We start from the raw sequence: 15550 nt of genomic DNA, 5'->3' as shown, positions 1-15550 counted from the left end.
TGTACACTGAGAGCATTTGCACCAAGACAAATTCCTTGTGGGTCCAATCACCCTTGGCCAATAAAAATAATTCAATTCAATTCAATTCAATTCTATTCTAGTCTAGTCTATTCTATTCTCTATCCTGTTCCATCCCATTCTATTTAAATTCTATTCCTATATCCTTCTATTCTATTCTATTGTCCCCTATGACTATTATTAAGTGTTGCACCTGATGCTTCTTGACTCTTGACGAATGTCTCTTTTCTTTTATGTGCACTGAGAGCATTTGCACTAAGACAGATTCCTTGTGCGTCCAATCACCCTTGGCCAATAAAGAATTCTATTCTATTCTATTCTATTCTATTCTATTCTATTCTATTCTATTCTATTCTATTCTATTCTATTCTATTCCTTCCAATATTTGTTCTGTTCTGTTCTGTTCTGTTCTATTCTATTCTATTATTCTATTCTATTCTAATTTCTATTCTATTCTATTCTATTCTAATTTCTATTCTATTCCATTCCATTCTTCCATTCCATTCCATTCTATTCCATTCTATTCTATTCTCTATCCTGTTCCATCTCATCCTATTTAAATTCTATTCCTATACCCTTCTATTCTATTCTATTGTCCCCCATGACTATCATTAAGTGATGTACCTGATGATTCTTGACTCTTGACGGATGTCTCTTCTCTTTTATGTGCACTGAGAGCATTTGCACCAAAGACAAATTCCTTGTGTGTCCAATTACATTTGGCCAATAAAAGGAATTCTATCTATTGTATTGCACACTCCTCACAACTCTGGAAAAATGACATAGGCAAGTTGTTTCTTCTTCTTTTGGTCAAATTTTATTGAAGTTTATTATAACATAATATACAAATAAAAAACAAGGATAATCAGGGAATCAGGGAAGGAAAAGAAGGGAAAACGGGGTGCAAAGTAAGAGGGGGGTGGAAATAGCAGTGACTTCCAACTTTTTCCAGCGCAGTAGAATACAAAATACACCAGCCCTGATGATGTTACCTGGTTTGGAAACCAGGAAGCTCAGAGAGCATCAAAGACCCTACACCAGTCCTCCTCCTCCTCCTCCTCCTCCTCCTCCTCCTCCTCCTCCTCCTCCTCCTCCTCTCTGCAACCCTCCTCCCCTTCTACCACTGATGATGTTCCCTATTCGGGTCACGAAACATCTGCAAATAAAACCACCCAGCTCAGAAAGCACTAAGGACCCAACTATCTTCCTCTTTTCCTTCCTTCCTTCCTTCCTTCCTTCCTTCCTTCCTTCCTTCCTTCCTTCCTTCCTTCCTTCCTTCCTTCCTCCCTCCCTCCCTCCCTCCCTCCCTCCCTCCTTCTTCCTTCGTTCCTTCCTTCCTTCCTTCCTTCCTTTCCTTGTAGCCCTGATGATGCTCCCTAGTTGGGTCACAAAATGTCTGCAAGAAAACCACCCAGCTCAGAGAGCACCAAGAACCCCACAGTTCAACTCTGAGCTACAAATATTCTCCTTTTATTGATACAAAATGCAATTGCATTCTCAGCATTTTTGCTTTCCATATTTTGTAAGCACGAGCCATTTATATAACAAATTAATAGAATCGTCCAAAATCAAAAAATTCTTTTTTGTTGTTATTTTGAGTCCAGAAAAGAAAAGTAGAAGCAAAACAGGATAAATTATTTTCTTTAATTAAAGCAGTTAGAACCTAGAATAATAACGGGGTTAGAAGGGACCTTGGAGGTCTTCTAGTCCAACCCCCTTCTCAAGGCTGGAGACCCTATAGTATGTCAGATAAGTGGCAGTCTAGTCTCTTCTTTAAAACCTCCAGTGTTGCATCATCCACAACTTCTGGTGGCAAGTAGTTCCACTGGTCAATTGTCCTCACTGTTAGGAAGTTCCTCCTTATTTCTAGCTTGCTTCTCTCCTTGGTTAGTTTCCATCTGTTGCTTCTTGGAGCACCCACAACTTAATTCATCTCTTCAAGGTCCATCTGCAGAAGATAGTTCTGTTGTGGTTGGCTTAATCTTTGGAATAAAGTATCATGGTTTGAGAGAATAGGAGGCAACCTGGCTTAAAATGCAGTGAGGACTAATAAGAACATTTCACTGGTTTGGTTTTTCAGGTAACTCCTACAAAAAGGTATTTTATGAGACAAGCAAAGGTGGAGACTTCTGTATCTCTTTAGAAATAGATGTTGTGAAATGGATCGTAAATAACTGATGTCGCGGTCAAGAAATGGCTTGTTTGACTGGCCAGTTTCTGCTGTCAAGAACAGAAGGGTGGAATTCCTAACCTTAGAATAGAATGGAATGGAATGGAGTAGAACAGAATAGAATAGAAAAAAAGTAGAATAGAATAGAATTATTCAGTAATAGAATAAAATAGAAATATCAATAATAAAATGAAACAAAAAATAGAAAAAAAAACAATAGAATAGAATAAAATAAAAATAGAATAGAATAGAAATATCAATAATAGAATGGAATGGAGTAGAATAGAATAGAAAAAATAGAATAGAATAGAAATATCAATAGAATAAATAGAATGAAAAAGAATAGAATTATCAATAGAATAGAATAGAAATATCAATAATAGAATGGAATGGAATAGAATAGAATAGAAAAAAAATAGAATAGAAATATCAATAGAATAAATAGAATGAAAAAGAATAGAATTATCAATAGAATAGAATAGAAATATCAATAATAGAATGGAATGGAATGGAATAGAATATAATGGAATGGAATAAAATAGAAATATCATAATAGAATAAAATAAAAAAATAGAATAAAATAAAAAAATAGAATACAATTAAAAACAGAATAGAATAGAAAGATCAATAATAGAATAGAACAGGGGTCGCCAACCTTTTGGACCTCAGGGACCACCAAACTCATAGAGACCCTGGGAAAATCCCCCACAAAAGTCTGCAGGAAAATTCCCCACCCCGTTTTCCTATTGATCGGTCGTTCTTTATTTGGGATCGCAGGATACCGTCTCCAGCTCTGTTCTCAGGGGGAGAGAGAGAGGGAGGGAGAGACTTTTGGCTTCATGAAAGGAAAGCAGCAGAAGCCGCAAAAGTCTTTCTTTCTCTCCACCAAACTCCGCCAGAAATGAGCCTCTTGAAGCAGGAGGCCTTGCAGGGCCCCAAAGACTCATTTCTGGTGGAGTTTGGGGGAGAGAAAGAAAGACTTTGGCGGCTTTCCTTGCCTGCAGCCAAAAGCAGAAGAAGAAAGAAGTGGAAAGTAGCAGCCCAGTGGCCAGGCCAGGCACGTGGGGCAAGTGGGGCAAGTCCCCCCCCCCTCCGCCCTTTCCCCCCTCTCTTCACTACTTCACGTTCACAAGGCAAGCGATGCAAGCCTTGTGTTCCCGCGGGCCATGTGGGTGGCACAGACTTGTTTTTCCTGCGCAGCCTGGATTAATTCGTTAGTTTACTTCATTGTCATTGCACCTCATACAATGAAATCAAGCACCATCTTTAAGTGCACATCACAACCATGAAAAAAAACACAAACACACATCCTTCATACTCTACATTAATTACTTGAGGGGTGCCTGGGGTGTGTGTGTGACTTTTCTCTGTGGACCACCAACATTTTCCCGTGGACCACCCGTAGTCCCTGGCCCACTGGTTGGCGACCACTGTTCTAGTCCAACCCCAGCTGCTTAGGCAGAAAAGCCTATAACATTTCAGAAAAAAAGGTTGTACGGTTTTCTTCAAAACTTCCAATGTTGGAGCATAAACAGTTCTGGAGGCAACTTGTCCCTCTGGTTAATTTATTCGTTTATTATACGATTCTCTCTTTTATTAATTGTATTGTTTTTTTAAGTGAGGTTTTTATATTCTTGCAAGCTGCCTGGAGTCGCCATGTGCGAATTAGCAGATTAACAGATAATCAGAGTTTGAAAGGGGCCTTGTAGGTCATCCAGTCCAACCCCCCCACCCCCCACAGGGCTGCTGAACTTTGCTGGCAAGAGAATTCTGGGAGTTGAAGTCCACCTATCTTAAAGTCACCAAGGTTGAGAAACGTTAATCTAGTTAGATGATGGTCCAAATCCTTAGGAATTAAAGAACCTTACGTTGCCATAGTTCAGCCTTCTGCTCAAGCTAACCAATGGCTGCCTAAACTCCAAAAAATACCTTTGCAAGAATTAGAATACAGGATAACAGAGCTGGAAGGGACCCGTACAAGGGCTAAATTGATTAATGATATATACAGGTATAGATCTCTGCAATGGTAGTTTAATACTCCGACGATGTCAGCAGAGGCTGACAAAAGCTTAGTAAGTATAATAAATATAATTTTAGTTCCGGAGATCGCAAGATGTTTGTTTCTTCTCTTACAAGTTATACTTGGAATTCGTATTTCAGTTGGAGCCTCAGAAAAAAAAGCTTTGCCCAGACAGGGCTGGAATTTCCACCCATCCGAAAAGAATGCAATCCACAATAAATAGAAAAAACAAGAATTATCATAAGTAGCGCCAACTCATGGGAGAACCTCACGGGGGAAGAATGAAAGTTTGTGGGTTTGTGTGTTTTGGGACAAGCAACTTCACCGCATGTTTACAAAGCTGAGAAATGGCAAGTCTTTGATTTTTTTTTAAAAAAAAAAATTGGTGGTGAAGGCATAAATGGAGCCAAGTTTAAAAAGAAAAATGGTTAAAGACACTCTTGGGAGTCCAACAGAGAATTGCTCCCCTATTGCTGTGCGTTTGCAGTGAGTGGTGTTAGTGCGTGTGTTTGTGTTGGGTCAGGAAACTCACAAGAGATATCAGCAAATGTTTGTAAGGCATATTCAGATGATTTCATCCTTAACACAACACAGAGAGCCGCCAACTAGCTCATTGCAACTGAGCCTCGGTTATTGTGAGAACTCAAAGTTGTGCTTGAAATGGATAAGCAGTTTGTGTGTGTGTGTGTGTGTGTGTGTGTGTCGTGGGAACACACAGCCTCTTAGATATGAGCTTGAGGATGTAGGGCAGCCTTTCTTAACCTTGGCAGCTTGAAGAGGTGAGGCATTCAACTCCCAGAATTCCCAAGTCAGTATTCTGGAATTGCTAGCTGGGGGATTCTGGGAGTGGAAGCCCACCCCTCTTAAAGCAGGCTGGCTGGGGATTCTGGGAGTGGAAGTCCTCCCTCTTAAAGCATCCTGGCTGGGGGATTCTGGGAGTGGAAGTCCTCCTCTTAAAGCAGGCTGGCTGGGAATTCTGGGAGTGGAAGCCCACCCTCTTAAAGCAGGCTGGCTGGGGATTCTGGGAGTGGAAGTCCTCCCTCTTAAAGCATCCTGGCTGGGGATTCTGGGAGTGGAAGTCCTCCTCTAAAGCATCCTGGCTGGGGGTTCTGGGAGTGGAAGCCCACCCCTCTTAAAGCAGGCTGGCTGGGGATTCTGGGAGTGGAAGCCCACCCTCTTAAAGCAGGCTGGCTGGAGGATTCTGGGAGTTGGAGTCCACCCCTCTTAAAGCAGGCTGGCTGGGGGATTCTGGGAGTTGGAGTCCACCCCTCTTAAAGCAGGCTGGCTGGGAATTCTGGGAATTAGAGTCCACTCATCTTCAATTGCCAGACTGAGAAAGGTTGATATTTTTAGGGATTAATTTATTGAGAAAGAGAAAATCCCATCGAGAAAATCATCTGCCAATCACATCTGCCTATCCCGGGTCCTTGGGAAAGACTTGATAGGTGAACAGAGGTGCCAAATCCAGGCTAAACATCTGGCTGACTGAATGAAAAAGAATCCTTAAGCTAGGCTGTCTGGGGAATTCTGGGAGTTTGAACCTCCACCCGGTTTAAAGTTGCCAAAATTGAAAGACATGGCTGTAATGGTAAGATTTGGAAATGACAGCCACACAGTTAGGATGGGATTATTATTATTACTTTAAATACAGCTCTAGGATTTCCAAGTGGTCTCCCATCCCAACCAGGCCTGATCCTTCTTAGCTTTGGTACATTTCAGCCAAACCTAACCAGGGCCCCTCACTCCCAAATTCTCTACCCATCGGGAACTATCCAAGTTTTTCCTTGGATGCTGTTTAAAACCCAACTCTTTCTGGCTTTATTTTATTTTGTTCTATTTATTTATTTTGTCAAACATGTATTTGATAACAGGCATTAAGTATAAACATGATTATGAATACATGAAATGGGTACGAATAAAAGTGAGACATTAGGACAGGAACGGTAGGCACGTTGGTGCAATTATACATGCCCCTTACAGACCTCTTAGAAATGGGATGAGGTCAACAGTAGACAGTCTAAAGGTTAAAGTTTTGGGGGATTTGGGGAAGAAACCACAGAGTCAGGTAGGGCGTTGACCACTCTGTGGCTGAAGTCGTATTTCCTGCAGTTTACCCTGAGTTTGTATCTATTGTGTGCTCGTGTATTGTTGTGGTTGAAGCTGAAGTAGTCATTGACGGGTAGGACATTGTAGCGGATAATTTTATGTACTACGCTTAGGTCGGACTGAAGTCTGGAGGCGTAAGGGATTCTGTTGGGAATAGAGGAGTGGAGAACTCTTTTCGTGAAATATCTCTGGACTGTCTCGATTGTGCTAATGTCCGATGTGCAATGCGGGTTCCAGACAGATGAGCTGTATTTGTGCCTAAGCGCACCATGGTGCCTACCGACCCTGTCCTATTGCACCCATTTATTCGTCCCTATTTCCTGTATTCTTACTGATGTTTATTCTTATACCTATTACTTTGTAAGTGATTGACAAATCAAATCAATAAAAATAAATAAAAAAGGAAGGAAGGAAGGAAGGAGGAAGGAAGGAAGGAAGGAAGGAAGGAAGGAAAGAAGGCGGAGGAAGCAGAACAGGGAAGGGAAGGAAGGAAGGAAGGAAGGAAGGAAGGGAGAGGAAGCAGAACAGGAAGGGAAGGAAGGAAGGAAGGAAGGGGAGGAAGGAACAGGGAAGGGGAAGGAAGGAAGGAAGGAAGGAAGGAAGGAAGGAAGGAAGGGAGGAAGCAGAAAGGAAGGGAAGGAAGGAAGGAAGGAAGGAAGGAAGGAAGGAAGGAAGGAAGGAAGGAAGGAAGGAAGGAAGGGAATACTCATTCCTAAGAGGCCTGCAAGGGACGTGCATAAGTGCACCATAGTGCCTCCCGTCCTTGTCCTATTATCCCCATTTGTACATATTTCCTGTATTCTTACTCGTGATTATCTTGTAAGCGATTGACAAATCAAATAAATATAAATAAATAAAAAATGAAGGGAGAAAAGGGGGAGGAAGGAGAACAGGGAAGAGGAAGGAAGGAAGGAAGGAAGGAAGGAAGGAAGGAAGGAAGGAAGGAAGGAAGGAGAGAAAAGAATGGAGGGAGAAGAGAAAAGAAGGAAGGGAGTGGGAGGAAGGAAGGGAAGGAAGGAAGGAAGGAAGGAAGAAAGGAAGGAAGGAAGGAAGGAAGGGAATACCCATTCCTAAGAGGCCTTTAAGGATTGTGCATAAGTGCACCATCGTGCCTACTGTCCCGTCCTATTGTCCCCATTTATTTGTCCCTATTTCCTGTATTCTTTCTCATGTTTATACTTACACCTATTATCTTGTAAGCTATTGACAAATCAAATAAATCAAATCAAATTAAAAAAAAATTGAGAATTGGTCTAGCAAATGTTCTGTATGCTCTAGTTAGTAGTGCAATATTACCGGAGAGAAAGCTATGCAGGATTAGGTTAACAACTCTTTTTCTAAAATAAACTTTATTAGTCTTTTATGTCTTTTAAAAGCAAAAAGATAATCATTACATTAACAGTTCTGCGACATAAATCTCATACATTTCTATCTTTTGTGCATATTTACAGATATATATATATAATTCGTGCAAATATATACATTTAATCTATCAATCGCTTATCTTAAAGGTCTTCATTTTCCATCTCTTAAATCAATCCAACTATACCATTTTCCCCAGATTTTGTAATATTCAGACTCATCTTTCTCTTGTAACATTAAGGTCAGTTTGTCCATTTCAGCACATGTCACAATTTTTTTTTTGAATGGCCAGTTCATCTGAGGAAACACAGTTGTGCTTCCAGCATTGAACATAAACTATTCTAGCAGCCATTAAAACGTGTAATACAATGCATTGTATGTTCTTTTTTTCATATTTCTTTTTAAATAACCCTAACAAGGATAATTCTGGTTCCAATTCTATTTGATCCTTAAGAATTTCTTTCAGCCAATATTTAATTTTAAGCCAGTATTTCTGGGCCTCCGGTTAACAACTCTTTTGTTAAAAAAAAAAAACAAATTTTATTAATTTTCAAAGACAATTCACAAACAAACAAAACATAAAACATCAAAAACATAAAACATCTTTTCTGAAAGCTGCTTGGTCCCGGGTTATATCTCTTCATACAGACACAAAATCAAATTCATGTTCATTTTATATATCATTCCATATCTTGTTACCATTTTACATTCTCTATATAGCTTCTCCCGTCTTTTGACTTTCTTAAATTTATTTTATTTATCTCATCTCAGTTCAGATCATTATGCTTATTATTTTTGTCTGTTCTGTTTCCAGCTATCTATTTATCTTTTCTCTTTAAACAAAATTTCCCCTGTACACTGATTGGAGTATGAAGCCTTTATCTCTTTCCCCTAAATTTATAACACTTAATATAGTACATAACTTCCATTTGGATTCTGCTTAGTACATTCTAAAGTTACACATTATGTTTTAAAGAAAGAAATTTTTTTATAAATATATAATATAATTAAAACAACAATCCATACCAATTCAAACCTATAATTAATATTAATATTCTTTTGAATCTTAAACATTTTACACGTTACTTTTCAATTGAATATCACGCTTTTATGGGAACACTTATAAACTTTCCATAATTAACAACTTAACAACTCTTAATGCCTTTTTGGCTATGTAGTTGCAGTGGGCTCTGGCACTTAGGTCATTAGAGAGGAGTACTCCAAGGTCCTTGCCCCTCTGCCAGAGCAGAGAGAAGCAGTTCAGGTAGACCATGCCAGCCCACGGAGGATCTCTTGCACCAGGGTGTCTGGCATCCATGGAAGACCCTCCCCACCAAAACGGATTGAAGGAAGATTATATACGGGGCAATCTCCCACGACGGCCATAACAGGGAGGACCGTTTGGCAGCTGAATTTGTGCCAGGTGACGGCTGTTCCCTGGCACAAGTTGCGGGTCGATTCTTACACCAGTTTCTCATACCTGCTCAGAGGTATAAAGTCCGTCTCACCGCATTAAAAAAGGTCAGGGCCGGCTCAAGATCTGGCACAAAGTCGAGGTGCATGCCGTAAAAAGCACCTGTCCTGGGCAGATGGAGGGTTGATGATTAGCCAAGGTTTATACATTACGACAGGTTTAGAAAACCAGCTTCATCGGAGATCCGCTCCTCGGCTCTTCCTGGGAGTCTCCGGATTCAAGATGGGATCAACCTTTTGCTTTTTTTTTACGCCTGCCAGGCAGGATGGAATTGGAGATCCATCAGTTAATCCGAGGAATTGGTTTGGGGTCTTCCCGATAGCCCTGCGGGGTAGGCAGGGGGAGAAAAGGGGATTCCCCTCATGGCCTGGGTTCGGAAGGTGTGGGGAGACAAGGATTGGCCAGGCAAGTTGTGCTGTGTATATTATTTTATTGATCTGTTTATCGATTTAGATCAATTTTATTTATTGATGTTTTGCTGTTATGAATTATTCAAGGCAAGGAACATATCCAGTGTACCTATTTTCTGTGTAACAACAGCCCTGTGAGGTGGCCTGGACTGAGAGAGAGGGACTGGCACAAAGATACCTGCTCTGCTTTCATGCCTAAGATGGGACTAGAACTCACTGTCGCCTGGTGATTGGCCTGGAGTCATCCAATTAGCTTTCATGCCTAAGGTGGGACTAGAACTCACCGTCTCCTGGTGATTCACCCAGCTGGTTTTCATGCCTAAGGCAGGACTAGAACTCCCAGTCTCCTGGGGATTGGCCCAAAGTCTCCCAGCTGACTTTCAGTGCCTAAGGTGGGACTAGAACTCACTGTCTCCTGGTGATTGGCCTGGAGTCATCCAATTAGCTTTCATGCTTAAAGCAGGAGTAGAACTCACCATCTCCTAGCGTTTGGCCCACAGTCACCCAGCTGGTTTTTGTGCCTAGGGCGGGACTAGGACTCCCAGTCTCCTGGTGATTGGCCCAAAGTCTCCCAGCTGACTTTCAGTGCCTAAGGTGGGACTAGAACTCACTGTCTCCTGGTGATTGGCTCAAAGTCATCCAATTGGTTTTCATGCCTAAGGCGGGACTAGAACTCACTGTCGCCTGATGATTGGCCTGGAGTCATCCAATTAACTTTCATGCCTAAAGCAAGACTAGAACTCACCGTCTCCTGGTGATTGGCGCAAAGTCATCCAATTGGCTTTTATGCTTAAGGTGGGACTAGAACTCACCATCTCCTAGTGATTGGCCCACAGTCATCCAATTGGCTTTCATGCCTAAGGCGGGACTAGAACTCACCATCTCCTGGTGATTGGTTCAAACCCTCCCAGCTGACTTTCATGCCTAAGGCGGGACTAGAACTCCCAGTCTCCTGGTGATTGGCCCAGAGACACCCAGTCAGCCTTCAGTGCCTAAGGTGAGACTAGAACTGCCCTTTCAGCCAGCGGGAATCCCTAATGCTGGCCATATTGCCGTCTACTGCGTCATCTTCACCAGGCACAGGTGGTGGATCATCAGCTGCGGGATGTCGGAGATCACACGAAGGGTTGTCAGGGACCAAAAGGGAATGGTGGAAGACTGGATGAATTCTCATGGAGCGTGGTAGAGTCAGTCGATAGGCTACAGGGTTGATGACCACCTCGATGGGAAATGGGCTGATGAACCGATGGTCCAGCTTCTTTATCGGACAGTTGACCTGAAGATGTTTTGTCGACAACCACACACGGACTCCTACAGCCAGTGGAGGAGTCGCCCGTTGAGAGCGATCTGCGAGCCGCTTGTAATCTTCCTTGGCCCATATCAGTTGCTGCCAAACTAACTGCTGAACTGGGTGTAGTTCTGAAAGGAATTCCTGAGTCTTGGTAACAGGGGAATCTAATAGTGTCAGTGGAAAGAACCGCGGATGGTACCCCACATTAGCATAAAATAGTGTCATTTGGGTGGAGGTGTTCTGGGAGTTGTTGAATGCAAACTCCGCCAGAGGGAGATAATCAGCCCAGTTGTTCTGCCGTTGGTTTACAACACAATGCAAATATTGCTCGAAAATGCCAATGACCTTCTCCGTCCCCCCATCAGTCTCTGGATGGTGCACTGACGACAAACACACCTGCACTTGTAACGCGGTCATCAGGCTTTTCCAAAATTGGGCTGTAAATTGTACACCGTGGTCAGAAACTACCCTGTCTGGCAGACCATGGAGACGAAAAACATACTGCAAGAACAAACGGGCAGTTGTACGGGCCGATGGCAATTTACGACACGGAATGAAGTGGGCCATTTTTGTCAACATGTCGACCACCACAAGCACAGTCGTAAATCCCGAGGATGATGGTAAACGAGTCAAGAAGTCCATGGAAATCGCTCCCCATGGTCTTTCTGGAGTCGGCAGAGGTTGGAGGAGACCAGGAGGCACACCTGTCGCGGCTTTCGCTTGCCTGCACGGTACACAGAACGTGACATAGGCGTGGACGTCATGCCGTACTTGAGGCCACCATAAAGTCTGCGTGACAAGATGGAGGGTCTTAAAAAACCCAAAATGGCTGGCTGCAGGGTTGTCGTGACACTGAGTCATAATAAGGGCTTGAAGCGGCCCCGTGGGTACGTACAACCGGCCCCGATGCTTGAGTAAGCCCTCCTCCAAACTCCATGGGGATTCGGGTCCAATCTTCCCCCATGCTCTGCTGTGACCAAGCGTCTAGGTGCTGCGTCTCTCGCACCTGAGCCCGCAAATCCACCGGTTCCTGGACTGCGGCCAAGGATTCAGGTTTGCGGGACAGGGTATCCACCCTCCGATTGTGACCACTGGGGATATAGGTCACAGAAAAATTGAACTGAGCAAAAAACGACCACCGGATCTGCCGCTTGTTCAACTTTCTCGCCGTTCTAAATTCCGATGGTCCATCCGGACCTCCACCTCGTGGAGCCTTGATAGCCAGCAACTCTTTTTCCCAGATGGTGTAATTGCGTTCGGAAGGAGTGAGTTTCCGGGAATAATAAGCACAGGGAAAAAGAGTGACGCTATCCACCGGGGCTTGCAACAGCACCGCCCCAATAGCCGCATTGGACGCATCCATCTCCACCACAAAGGATGATGCGAATCACGGTTCTTTCGCTGTTGGAGACGTGCATCGATGCGTTAGCATTGCACCAGCAGAGCGTCAAGGGTCGGGGCCGGTTCCGCTCGAACTAATTCGTCCTGCAGCTCATCTGACAGGCCATCCTGGAAGGCGTCCATTAACGCCGCGTCATTCCAGTTGGAGTCCAGGCATAAAAGCCGAAATTCAGAAATAAATTCTTGCGGGGGTGCTTCCCTTGTCGAAGATCCTTAAGACGCCCGGCTGCCGCCTGCACTCGTATGGGGTCTTCCTACATGTGTTGCATGTGTTGCCAAAAACCCTGGTAATCAGTTAATAACGGGCTGTTCTTGAGCAACAAAGGTGTGGCCCATCTGGTGGTCGAGCCAGAAAGGAGGCTTATCACAAACCCCACCCGAGCCCGGTCATCTGGGAAATCCTCCGGCCTCATAGCCATAAATAACTGGCACTGTCCCATGAAAGCCCGGAACATCTCAGGCTGCCCAGAAAACTTATCTGGCACAGCCACCGGGCATTTCCGACAGGGAGGAGGAGGAGGAGCTGCATGAGCCTGCGGCAGAGCAAGTTGAGCTGTTAATCGGGCCACTTGCTGTTGTAGACTTTGATTTTCATCTGCAGCTGTTGTTGAAACGGGTGCTGGTGGTTCATCTTAGGTAAAAGATGGTTTAAGTCTGGTACGGGACAAAAAATGTTCTGTCTCACCTTTCTTCTTTCCCCCAAAAGTACAAACTCACACAAACACAAGCAGGCAGGCTGGCTCAGACTTCACAGAGTTAATTCTTTGGAACGGATAACGTCCTTGGCATTGCAACACGCTCTGCCTGCCAAGTCCGAACTGATAACAAGTAAAAAGCTACTCACAGACTATTACAAGGCAGACCACGAAAATCATTCCCAAAGAAAACCTGAAGTAAGATCAAACTTTGTCCCGTACAAAGTTCCAGCCGACAACACACCCACTTTTATCCCCTGTGGGGTGTGGCTCAATGACTCAGCTCACTCTCTGACCCTCCCACGCCTCCTACGTTGCTGCTCACGTTTCTCCCTACGACGCTGCCTAGGATCAAGCCAACATTCTTCCTCTTGACTCCATGTCAGGGGCTGCTCTGATATGCCTTCCTCCTGATTAATCTCAGGCTGTTCCTCTCGGTTGTCTGATGGAACCTGAGGCATTATCAGGGAGGAAGGTCCTGGCGAGGAAGGCATTCCCAGTTCCTCCTCCTCATCTTCCTCCTCCTCTTCCTCTAACAGCACAGGCTCGGTAATCAGAGCCACAACATCTATCCATCTATCTACCCATCTATCTATCCTTAGTAAGGCCACACCTAGAGTCCTGCATCCAGTTTTGGTCACCACACTATAAAAAAGATGTTGAGACTCTGGAAAGAGGGCAGAGAAGAGCAACCAGGAGGACGAGGGGACTGGAGGCTAAAACAGGGGTCACCAACCTTTTGGACCTCGGGAACCACCAAACTCATAATTTTAAATCCCAGGGACCACTAATATGAATTTTGCATGATAGTGGCTTGCTGACGTTGGTGGGAGAGAGAGAGAGAGAGAGATCTGATCTAACGTCTCTCTCTCTCTCCTTCTCTCTCTCTCTTTTTCTCTCTCTCTCTCTTACACACACACACACACACACACAAACACACATAGGCAGGGGTGGGATTCAATGTTATTAACAACCAGATCTGTGTGCGTGGCCTAATTTGTGGATGTGGCTTGGTGATCATGTGACTGTCTGGGTATGGCTTGTATGTAAATATTATAAATATATATGTAAATATTGAATTTTTTATAAAAAGAGAGAGCAACTTTTACCCAAAATCAGGCAAAGCAGGCAGGCAGATTGAGTTGCTCGCAGAATCACAGATTCACTCAGAGATCTACCTTTCTGCCATCGGCTACCTGAGTCTCACATCAAATTTGCTTGCAAGCAAACTCACAAAATTAACTCACAACACACCATGTATGTACCTATTGAATTTTTTATTTAAAAAAGAGCAACTTTTACCCAAAATCAGGCAAAGCTGGCAGGCAGATTGAGTTGCTCGCAGAATCACAGATTCATTCGGAGGTCTATCTATCTGCCATCGGCTACCTGAGTTTGCGCTGAATAATAGAACCTTCAGTCCTAAGGAAGGTTCGGCTCTGCTTAAAAGCAGAGCCGAAGATCTAAATATTAGCTAGAAAGCAAGAAATGCAACGATTTCCTGCTTTCTAGCTAATCTAAATCTCCCGGCACAGCAGAAGAGATAGATGATGGTCAGAAAAAGGAAAAATAGCAACTTAGCAGGCAAGTTGGCCAGGTAAGGAGTGAGTGGGCAGGGAAGGTCAAGCTATTCTCCAGGGCACCTGAAGGCCAGACAAGGAACAATGGATGGAAACTGACCAAGGAGAGATTCAACCTGGAAATAAGGGGAAACTTTCTGACAGTGAGAACAATCAACCAATGGAACAGAAGTTGCCCTCAGAAGTTGTGGGAGCTTCATCCCTGGAAGCTTTCAAGAAGAGACTGGATTGCCATCAGTCAGACATGGTGTACGGTCTCCTTCATGGGCAGGGAGTTGGACTAGATGGCCTCTGAGGTCCCTTCCAAGGCTGTTATTCAATTTGTTAATCAGTGGGACGATTTGCCCTCAGAAGTGGTGGGAGCTTCATCCCTGGAGGCTTTCAAGAAGAGACTGGACTCCCAGAGTCCAGTCAGAAATGGTGTAGGGTCTCCTACTTGGGCGGGTGGGGTTGGACTAGATGACCTACAAGGCCCCTTCCAAGTGTGCGTTGGGTGCCCTTGTTTATGCAACCCTCTTCCCATTAAAAAAGGGTTTAAGAAGTCTTTTCCTTCTGGAGGTGAGGAGCCTCCAACCCAAATAAAATGCCAGAAAAACAATCAAATGCACGCAAGAAAACAATGGGCCGCCCGAAAGATTAAATCAATCTGATATTTGACGTTCTGGCCAGAAAAAAGCGGTGGAAAAAATAACAAGTAAGAAAAGAAAGCTGGCACCAAAAGAATTCGTTCTCGAAGGCTGACTGGGGTGGGAATTTTTCCCTGCTGGAGGTAACCCGCTTTGGGCTTTGTAAAACCCACCAACCTCTTCCCCCAGCTGTGTTTTGCCAGCTTGGTGCCCTGGCTGGATTTAAACTTAAGGAGCTAGATCTCAAGGTTGTGTGGAGGGTGTTGGTTGGAGCAGGGGAAACAGGATGTCAGGCAGCTTGAAAAGATGGAAGAAATAACCTTTTGGGCATCAGGAAACTCAGATCACAGATAATCAAGACTTGGAAGGGACCTTGGAGGTCATCTAGTCCCACCCA

General features: G+C 43.9%; 1 protein-coding gene across 3 annotated transcripts in view; it reads left to right on the top strand.

Annotated features, from left to right (window-relative positions):
* SLC6A4 (solute carrier family 6 member 4) overlaps positions 1-15550 on the top strand; it is a 65875-nt gene that overhangs the window by 3955 nt on the left and 46370 nt on the right. The window contains exon 1 of one of the 3 annotated variants that reach the window (XM_087924510.1): positions 9402-9555. The exons of the other annotated variants lie outside the window; for them this stretch is intronic. The gene's annotated coding sequence lies outside the window, so the exon portion shown is untranslated. Of the gene's footprint in view, positions 1-9401; positions 9556-15550 lie in introns of those variants that run through there. 3 annotated transcript variants of the gene reach the window in all.

This window comes from Pseudonaja textilis, chromosome 1 (genome assembly GCF_049901715.1).
Source record: "Pseudonaja textilis isolate UNSWEBS1 chromosome 1, rPseTex1.2, whole genome shotgun sequence".
Lineage (NCBI taxonomy): Eukaryota > Metazoa > Chordata > Lepidosauria > Squamata > Elapidae > Pseudonaja > Pseudonaja textilis.
This window is presented reverse-complemented; position numbering and strand designations above follow the sequence as displayed.